At 38.3% G+C, this 11396-nt stretch overlaps 1 protein-coding gene across 1 annotated transcript in view; it reads right to left on the bottom strand.

Moving 5' to 3' along the window:
- ctif (CBP80/20-dependent translation initiation factor) overlaps window positions 1-11396 on the bottom strand; it is a 150526-nt gene that overhangs the window by 96606 nt on the left and 42524 nt on the right. The window lies entirely within an intron of this gene.

Below are 11396 nucleotides of genomic sequence, written 5' to 3'. Positions count from 1 at the left end.
TATATATATATATATATATATATATATATATATATATATATATATATATATATATATATATATATATATATATATATATATATATATATATATATATATATATATATATATATATATATATATATATATATATATATATATATATATATATATATATATATATATATATATATATATATATATATATATATATATATATATATATATATATATATATATATATATATATATATATATATATATATATATATATATATATATATATATATATATATATATATATATATATATATATATATATATATATATATATATATATATATATATATATATATATATATATATATATATATATATATATATATATATATATATATATATATATATATATATATATATATATATATATATATATATATATATATATATATATATATATATATATATATATATATATATATATATATATATATATATATATATATATATATATATATATATATATATATATATATATATATATATATATATATATATATATATATATATATATATATATATATATATATATATATATATATATATATATATATATATATATATATATATATATATATATATATATATATATATATATATATATATATATATATATATATATATATATATATATATATATATATATATATATATATATATATATATATATATATATATATATATATATATATATATATATATATATATATATATATATATATATATATATATATATATATATATATATATATATATATATATATATATATATATATATATATATATATATATATATATATATATATATATATATATATATATATATATATATATATATATATATATATATATATATATATATATATATATATATATATATATATATATATATATATATATATATATATATATATATATATATATATATATATATATATATATATATATATATATATATATATATATATATATATATATATATATATATATATATATATATATATATATATATATATATATATATATATATATATATATATATATATATATATATATATATATATATATATATATATATATATATATATATATATATATATATATATATATATATATATATATATATATATATATATATATATATATATATATATATATATATATATATATATATATATATATATATATATATATATATATATATATATATATATATATATATATATATATATATATATATATATATATATATATATATATATATATATATATATATATATATATATATATATATATATATATATATATATATATATATATATATATATATATATATATATATATATTATATATATATATATATATATATATATATATATATATATATATATATATATATATATATATATATATATATATATATATATATATATATATATATATATATATATATATATATATATATATATATATATATATATATATATATATATATATATATATATATATATATATATATATATATATATATATATATATATATATATATATATATATATATATATATATATATATATATATATATATATATATATATATATATATATATATATATATATATATATATATATATATATATATATATATATATATATATATATATATATATATATATATATATATATATATATATATATATTATATATATATATATATATATATATATATATATATATATATATATATATATATATATATATATATATATATATATATATATATATATATATATATATATATATATATATATATATATATATATATATATATATATATATATATTATATATATATATATATATATATATATATATATATATATATATATATATATATATATATATATATATATATATATATATATATATATATATATATATATATATATATATATATATATATATATGTATATATATATATATATATATATATATATATATATATATTATATATAAGAAAGAATATATATGATATATATATATATATATGCTGTTATATATGAATATATATGAAAGAGAGAAATATATATGTTGCCATATATAATATGAGAGAGAGAGAAAGAAAGAGAGAAAAGAGAGAGAAAGAGAGAAAAGAAAGAGAGAAAAAGAAAGAAAGAGAGAGAAAGAAAGAGAGAGAAAGAAAGAGAAGAAAGAGAGAGAAAGAGAGAAAGAAAGAGAGAAAGAGAGAGAGAGAAGAGAGAGAAAAAGAAAGAGAAAGAAAGAAAGAGAAAAGAAAGAGAGAAAGAAAGAAAAAGAAAGAGAGAAAGAAAGAGAGAAAGAAAGAAAGAGAGAAAGAAAGAGAGAAAGAAAGAGAGAAAGAAAGAAAGAGAGAAAGAAAGAGAGAAAGAAAGAAAGAGAGAAAGAAAGAGAGAGAAAGAAAGAGAGAAAGAAAGAGAGAGAAAGAGAGAAAGGGAGAAAGAAAGAAAGAGAGAAAGAAAGAGAGAGAGAGAGAAAGAGGGAGAAAGAGAGAGAGAAAGAGAGAAAGAAAGAGAGAAAGAAAGAGAGAGAGAGAGAAAGAGGGAGAAAGAGAAAGAGAGAGAGAGATCGCTGGAGGATTGGTGCTTTTGTAAAGCGGGAGAGTGGTGTCTTGCTTTTCTGGTTTTCAGTCAGTTCAGTCAGAGGCGGGATGAGGCTGTCATCACAATGACAGACTGTTAGGGAACAACATTACCCCAGTCCCCACTTCCACATTCAGTGGGATACACATTTCAGAACTACATCAACAAATTATTATAACTAATGGTTAACATTGTATATACACTGCACATCAGTTATAACCAATGCTTATAAAGCCACTTGAATTGTTTTGATGGATGAAGGAGAATTTCACTTGGTCTTATTGATCAGCCTGGAAGGTAGAGAGCGAAAGCAGGACAGGATACTGCCTTAATGGGCCCATGTCTCGCTGGTATATAATCACAAAGAGACAGTACAGTCTGGTGGTCTAGTCTGGCTGGTATATAATCACAAAGAGCCAGTACAGTCTGGTGGTCTAGTCTGGCGGGGGCACAGACAGGGGGCTCTACAGCGGGCGGCTTTGGCCCACACAGACTTTGTTTACCTCTGCCATCCACAAAGCCCTCTTTTTCTACTTTTCTACTTTTTCTACTTTTCATCCCTCCTGCCTCCCATCAGCCCCGGTCTTTCTCTGGTCTCTCTTCCCCTCCCTCTACCCACCTCCCATCTCTTACCAGTACAAATCAGGTCAGTGTGGATTGGTTTTCCAGTCTTAAATACAGTGGAAGGAGTACGAGCCATAATAGGGTTTAAGGGGCGTGGCATGCAGGATATCCAGGGCCATGTCCCAAATGGTACCCTATTCCCTTCGTAGTGCACTACTCTTGACCAGGGCCCATAGAAAATAGGGTGCCATTTGGGATGCAGTCCCACGACTGGCTCCTAATCCCACAGGGGAGGTGCCTCTAACAGCTATCACCATGCAATCCTCCTCTGTCTGGTCAACCAATGGGATGGTCAAGACCAGACCACCAGAAGTGATGATTATGGAGTGGAAGTGTTGATACTCAATGTCCCAGATGTCTGCCGTTCATTCATGAACTTGGACGCGTTGTTGAATGTCAGATGGTGAATTCTGATGTATATAATTTAGAGGTTTGGGGAATAAAGAAAGACACCCAGACATAACACATTAACCCATTCACACAGGAAGAGTTGTAGGCAAATAACACATTAACCCATTCACACAGGAAGAGTTGTAGGCAAATAACAAACTAACCCATTCACACAGGAAGAGTTGCAGGCAAATAACAAACTAACCCATTCACACAGGAAGAGTTGCAGGCAAATAACAAATTAACCCATTCACACAGGAAGAGTTGTAGGCAAATAACAAATTAACCCATTCACACAGGAAGAGTTGTAGGCAAATAACAAATTAACCCATTCACACAGGAAGAGTTGTAGGCAAATAACAAATTAACCCATTCACACAGGAAGAGTTGCAGGCAAATAACAAATTAACCCATTCACACAGGAAGAGTTGCAGGCAAATAACAAATTTAGCGAAAGTGAGATTCTGTGCCAAATTAATTTTGTTATGTATACGAGTGTGCGCGCATTAGTATACAGTGCATTCAGAAAGTATTCAGACCCCTTGACTTTTCCCAAATGTTGTTACATTACAGCCTTTTTCTAAAATGGATTAAACTCATTGTTTTTCTCATCAATCCACACACAATACCCCATAATGACATCCCAATACCCCATAATGACATCCCAATACCCCATAATGACATCACAATACCCCATAATGACATCACAATACCCCATAATGACATCACAATAGCCCATAATGACCAAGCAAAAACTGATTTTTAGACATTTTTGCAAATGTATAAAGACATGCAAATCTGAAATAACTTCGTATTCAGACCCTTTGCTATGAGACCGGAAATTGAGCTCAGGTGCATCCTGTTTCCATTGATCATCCTTGAGATTTTTCTACAACTTGATTGGAGTCCAATTGATTGGACAAGACTTGGAAAGGCACACACCTGTCTATATAAAGGTCCCACAGTTGACAGTGCATGTCAGAGCAAAAACCAAGCCATGAAGTTGAAAGAATTGTCCGTAGAACTCCGAGACAGGATTGTGTCGAGGCACAGATCTGGGAAAGGGTACCTAAACATTTCTGCAGCATGGAAGGTCCCCAAGAACACAGTGGCCTCCATCATTCTTAGATGGAACAAGTTTAGAACCACCAAGACTCGTCCTAGAGCTTGCCGTCCGGTCAAACTGAGCAATCGGGGGAGAAGGGCCTTGGTCAGGGAGGTGACCAAGAACACGATGGTCACTCTGACAGAGCTCCAGAGATCCTCTGTGGAGATGGGAGAACCTTCCAGAAGGACATCCATCTCTGCAGCACTCCACCAATCAGGCCTTTATGGCAGAGTGGCCAGACGGAAGCCCCTCAGTAAAAGTCACAGAACAGCCCGCTTGGAGTTTGTAAAAAGGCAACTAGAGAACTCTCTGACCATGAGAAACAAGATTATCTGGTCTGATGAAACCAAGATTGAACTCTTTGGCTTGAATGCCAAGCGTCACATCTGGAGGAAACCTGACACCATCCCTACGGTGAAGCATGGTGGTGCAGCATCATGCTGTGGGGATGTTTATCAGTGGCAGGGGAGACTAGTCAGGATCGAGGGAAAGATGAATGGAGCAAAGTACAGAGAGATCCTTGATGAAAACTTGCTCCAGAGCACTCAGGACCTCAGACTGGGGAGAAGGTTCACCTGCCAACAGCTCAATGACCCTAAGCACACAGCCAAGATAACGCAGGAGTGACTTCGGAAAAAGTCTCTGAATGTCCTTTAGTGGTCCAGTCAGAGCCCGGACTTGAACCCAATCGAACATCTCTGGAGAGACCTGAAATTAGCTGTGCAGCGACGCTCCCCAAGAAGACTCAAGGCTGTAATCACTTCAAAAAGGTGCTTTAACAAAGTACTGAGTAAAGGGACTGAATACTTATGTAAATGTTATCAGTTATATTTTTAATGGATTTGCAAAAATGTCTAAAAAACTGTTTTTTATTTTTGTCATTATGGGGTATAGTGTGTATATTAATAAGGGGCAAAAATATATAAAATAAAATAATAATAAATAAAATATTCCATTTTAGAATGAGGCTGTAACGTAACAAAATGTGGAAAAAACTTTCCGTCGAGGGTCTGTCCACGTGTGTGTCTGTCCACGTGTGTCTGTCCACGTGTGTGTCTGTCCACGTGTGTGTCTGTCCACGTGTGTGTCTGTCCACGTGTGTGTCTGTCCACGTGTGTGTCTGTCCATGTGTGTCTGTCCACGTGTGTGTCTGTCCACGTGTGTGTCTGTCCACGTGTGTGTCTGTCCACGTGTGTGTCTACGCGTCTTCTCCAGTTCCTGATCTCTAGAAGGTCAGTGTTCCTCTGTGGTCGGTCACTGGGAGCACACCTAACACAGACTCTCTCCTCTCTGACAATGGCAGGAAAAGGGTGTAGGAGGGGGCTGCTCTCCACGCTGACCTCATTGTTCTACAGTGGACGTGAAGGAGGGAGAATGAGGAGGACAAGGATGGAGGAGGGAGCAGGGCCAACTATTCCTTCAGCCCCAGTCAGGCCTGTGTTAAGTACGGTCCCAGTACCCGGACCCCAGTCACCGACCCGAGTCCCAAGGGCTGGTTGGTTGACTGCCTCCCCTCTGAGGCTCCTGCTCTGGTGCACGTAGACTGAACGGGCCAGCCAGTCTGAGGAGACGTCTTGAGTCTGGTCCCCTGGTCGCTTTGTTCTGCAGGAAGGAACTGGAGCGGACCAGGCCGGATATGTCCTCAGTGACTCTGTGGCCCCTGCCTGGCCACCACCGGTCAGCCGGCCAGGCCCATAACTCAGGTCCCCAATGACTGACTGGATCAGTAGCACTATGGACTGTGGGAAGCAGAGGGGTGAGACTCAGTCAGATAGCCTGGTGCCAGATCTGTTTGTGCTTCTTGACAGCTCCTGTGGTCAATGAAGTGACAATGACCAGCAAGTAAGATCACAAACCAATCAGGGACCAGGCTATCTGACTGCCTCCCCCTTGGGAAAACAACCAGATACCAGCCAGTCCCACAAGGGACAGAGGACAGGAAGTCCTAGATATATATATACAGTATGTCACCCTGGATCTCCTCATCTCTGACCCCAGACAGAGAAAACTACAATTCATCTACTATAATGTAACTTAACCACCATGATGTTTACCAACATGAGTTCAGTCTTCATTAATGAGCAAGGGCCAATCTACTGTATATCCATCAGGCTGGAGTTGATGAGACCATGAGAGTTTATAAAGGACAACAAATGGGACGATGGAAATGATTGCACAAGGACATGAGCAAACGTGCACATCCCACGCACGCGTACAGAAACAGACGAGCCGGGCTCGAATGTCAATGACAAAACATCGTCACCCATAGGAAAAGGAAGAATGTGATGAAAGGCAAGCAATAGCAATACCTATTGAAATCAAATGGGGCCGGATGACTTCCGCACATGGCAGCCAAGTTGCAGTCACACAAACAAGGCAACTGGATGTTGTTAGGGTATTGAAAATATATCACGCACCCAGAGTCATGCAAGCATTGTGTTGACATGCTCAGAATCCCCCAGAGCACGCAGAGATATACATATCACAATCTCATGTTGCCTTCACCAACCCCGATGACTGAGGTGTCCATCCCCGTCTGTCACTATGAAAACATGAGAGGGCTATCCTGCCATCAGTGACTACTGTACCTCTCTGGCCCTGTCATGCTCTTAAATCTGACCTGACGTAAACAAGCACACACACACACACACACACACCTTGGCTAAAGCTTTGCTAGGGTCAGGTGTGTGTAAACTATGTCAGAAATGGGACTGAATAGAGGGAAGGGGAAGGGGCTTGACTCATCCTTAATGAAGCACGTCTCACTCCAGACCCAGACCAAGCTCCATAGAATCATGCTGCAGGAATCTCATAACATGGGGTGTAGAGAGGATGCTGGTCCTCCCCTGTGCTCTGCCTTTCCTGTCCTCCCAGGTACTTTTACCTAGTGGGCCTTGGTGCTGCTATTCTGGTTGTGAATTAGTCTGTTTCCCCAGAATAGCCCTGGAATCTGAGGGTGAAAACATTTTCAAATCGAATCGTATTTGTCACATGCGCTGAATACAACAGGTGTAGACTTTACCAGGAAATGCTTACTGACAAGCCCTTAACCAACAACTCAGTTAAGAAGTAAGAACATTTGACAATTACAACAAAAAAAAGGAACTAGTAACACTAAATAATGAGGATATATACAAAAGAGTAGCGGTACCAAGTCAATGTGAAGGGGTACCAATAGTTGAGGAAATATGTACATGCAGGTAAAGGTGACGAGGCAATTATGACAGGTAATAAAACATGACAAGATCACAAATGTGTGAGTGTGGCATCAATATGCATGTATTGTGTTGTGTGTGCATGAGCATATGTAGTGTGTGTATGTGTGTATTGGAATGTGTGTATGTGTGTATTGGAGTGTATGTATGTGTGTGTATTGGAGTGTGTGTATGTGTGTATTGGAGTGTATGTATGTGTGTGTATTGGAGTGTGTGTATTGGAGTGTGTGTATGTGTGTATTGGAGTGTATGTATGCGTGTGTATTGGAGTGTATGTATGTGTGTGTATTGGAGTGTATGCATGTGTGTGTGCTGGAGTGTGTGTGTGTGTGTGTATTGGAGTGTATGTATGTGTGTGTATTGGAGTGTATGTATGTGTGTGTATTGGAGTGTATGTATGTGTGTGTATTGGAGTGTATGCATGTGTGTGTGCTGGAGTGTGTGTGCGTGTGCTGGAGTGCGTGTGCTGGAGTATGTGTGCTGGAGTGTGTGTGCTGGAGTGTGTGTGCGTGTGCTGGAGTGTGCGTGTTGGAGTGTGCGTGCGTGTGCGTGTGCTGGAGTGCGTGTGCTGGAGTGCGTGTGCTGGAGTGCGTGTGCTGGAGTGCGTGTGTTGGAGTGCGTGTGTTGGAGTGCGTGTGTTGGAGTGCGTGTGTTGGAGTGCGTGTGTTGGAGTGCGTGTGTTGGAGTGTGTGTGTGTGCGTGTGCTGAAGTGTGTGTGCGTGTGCTGAAGTGTGTGTGCGTGTGCTGGAGTGTGTTGGTGTGCTGAAGTGTGTGTGCGTGTGCTGGAGTGTGTTGGTGTGCGTGTGTGTGCGTGTGCTGGAGTGTGTTGGTGTGCGTGTGTGTGCTGGAGTGTGTTGGTGTGCGTGTGCTGGAGTGTGTTGGTGTGCGTGTGTGTGGAGTGTGTTGGTGTGCGTGTGTTGGTGTGCGTGTGTTGTGTGCGTGTGTTGGTGTGTGTTGGTGTGCGTGTGTTGGAGTGCGTGTGTTGGAGTGCGTGTGTTGGAGTGTGTGTGTGTGCGTGTGCTGAAGTGTGTGTGCGTGTGCTGAAGTGTGTGTGCGTGTGCTGGAGTGTGTTGGTGTGCTGAAGTGTGTGTGCGTGTGCTGGAGTGTGTTGGTGTGCGTGTGTGTGCGTGTGCTGGAGTGTGTTGGTGTGCGTGTGTGTGCTGGAGTGTGTTGGTGTGCGTGTGCTGGAGTGTGTTGGTGTGCGTGTGTGTGCGTGTGTTGTGTGCGTGTGTTGGTGTGCGTGTGTTGGTGTGCGTGTGTTGGTGTGCGTGTGTTGGTGTGCGTGTGTTGGTGTGCGTGTGTTGGTGTGTTGGTGTGTGTGTTGTGCGTGTGTTGGTGTGCGTGTGTTGGTGTGCGTGTTGGTGTGCGTGTGTTGGTGTGCGTGTGTTGGTGTGCGTGTGTTGGTGTGCGTGTGTTGGTGTGCGTGTGTTGGTGTGCGTGTGTTGGTGTGCGTGTGTTGGTGTGCGTGTGTTGGTGTGCGTGTGTTGGTGTGCGTGTGTTGGTGTGCGTGTGTTGGTGTGCGTGTGTTGGAGTGCGTGTGTTGGAGTGCGTGTGTTGGAGTGCGTGTGTTGGAGTGCGTGTGTTGGAGTGCGTGTGTTGGAGTGTGTGTGTTGGAGTGTGTGTGTTGGAGTGTGTGTGTTGGAGTGTGTGTGTTGGAGTGTGTGTGTGTGTGTTGGAGGTAGAAGCAGTTCAGCAGTCTAATGGCTTGGGGGTAGAAGCTGTTCAGCAGTCTGATGGCTTGGGGGTAGAAGCTGTTCAGCAGTCTGATGGCTTGGGGGTAGAAGCTGTTCAGCAGTCTGATGGCTTGGGGGTAGAAGCTGTTCAGCAGTCTAATGGCTTGGGGGTAGAAGCTGTTCAGCAGTCTGATGGCTTGGGGGTAGAAGCTGTTCAGGAACCTTTTGGTCTTTCGCAGTAGCAGAGAGAACAGTCTACGAATTGTGTGTCCTGGAGTCTTTGACCATTTTTAGGGCCTTCCTCTGACACCGCCTGGTGTAGTCCTGGATGGCAGAGCTCGGCTTTGGGATCCACCCATTCCTCTCCCCGACCTCCCCACCCCAAAATAATTACATATCTCTCCCGATATCCCCCAGCCCCAAAAATCCATCTTCCTCTCCCTAAAACCCCTCCCCCATAATCCATCTCCTAAAAATGTAAAACATCTCCCTGAAAAATGCAAAAACTTGGTTGCCATTTAATCAACATCATGCGCGTTTGATTCCCATTGTATGTTATGTAAGTCCTGACTACAAGCATCACACACACTGAGCCAAGTAGTCAAGACACACACATTCTCAAACACACACCAACACATTTTGTCGTCGTCCACACACACACACACTGAGCTCCAGTCACAGAGGCTTAGCGGCGCGGCGCGGCGCCGTCTGCTGCTATATTTAGTCAGGTTATCAGTGAGGTGAGGTAAACCTAGGGAACTGACTAACTGGTCCTGGCCCCTGAGAGCCTGCTAGGGGATAATAGACAGCTTTATGTGCCACTGAGGCCAACAGGGCAACGGGTATCACACACACTGAATGTCACTACTGACAAACACTGGGGAACAGGACCGGCATTCCCAGGTCTCAAGAGATATTTATTATCAGGCACTGTAAAGGAAACATGATTATAAACACTAGTATTTCAGTCATCTTGAGGAGGTACTTTCTTTGGTCTATTTTCAACTTTGAGTTTTACTTTCAGGGTCATCCTCGTCCTCACAGTCAGTTCCTTCCCGTGCGTTGTGGTGAGTCTGAGTTATTTACAAAGCAGTCAGTCAAAGGAGATGGCGTGGTGATCACAATGAAACAATGAACTGGAGACTGGCTGGGCCTGGGGTCATGGCTGGCTGACTGGCAGGCAGAGTGATGACGTGGGCGGGGGGGGAAGACTCCTGGTGGCCAGTCTGGACATGAGACCAGACATGTGGGGGTGGGGGTGTGTGTCTCTCCTGCCCTCCAGACCCTCCAGTGCCAACATCCTGCCCGTCAGCAGGACAGACGAACCCAGACGGGAACACTGGTACACAGTGACGTAGTCCTGTAGACATGCGAGACAGACCCACCCTAGCTGGATCTGGATCCTATTCCTGACCTGCTAGGAATCATTTCCCCTCTGGGATGAATAAATCTTCTTAGAACTGAATTCCAAAGTTCTACAGTCATATATATATATACATACACACACATACACATATATATATATACATACACATATATATATATACACACACACACACACACACACACACACACACACACACATATATATTTGGACATTGGTTGGTTTTACAGCCAGAGACATTTTTCAAATTTTTCAAAAATTTAACCTTTAACTAGGCAAGTCAGTTTAGAACAAATTCTTATTTACAATGACGGCCTCCCCCGGCCAAACTAGGACGACACTGGGCC

This window comes from Oncorhynchus tshawytscha, linkage group LG09 (assembly GCF_018296145.1).
Source record: "Oncorhynchus tshawytscha isolate Ot180627B linkage group LG09, Otsh_v2.0, whole genome shotgun sequence".
In the NCBI taxonomy this organism is placed as follows: domain Eukaryota; kingdom Metazoa; phylum Chordata; class Actinopteri; order Salmoniformes; family Salmonidae; genus Oncorhynchus; species Oncorhynchus tshawytscha.
This window is presented reverse-complemented; position numbering and strand designations above follow the sequence as displayed.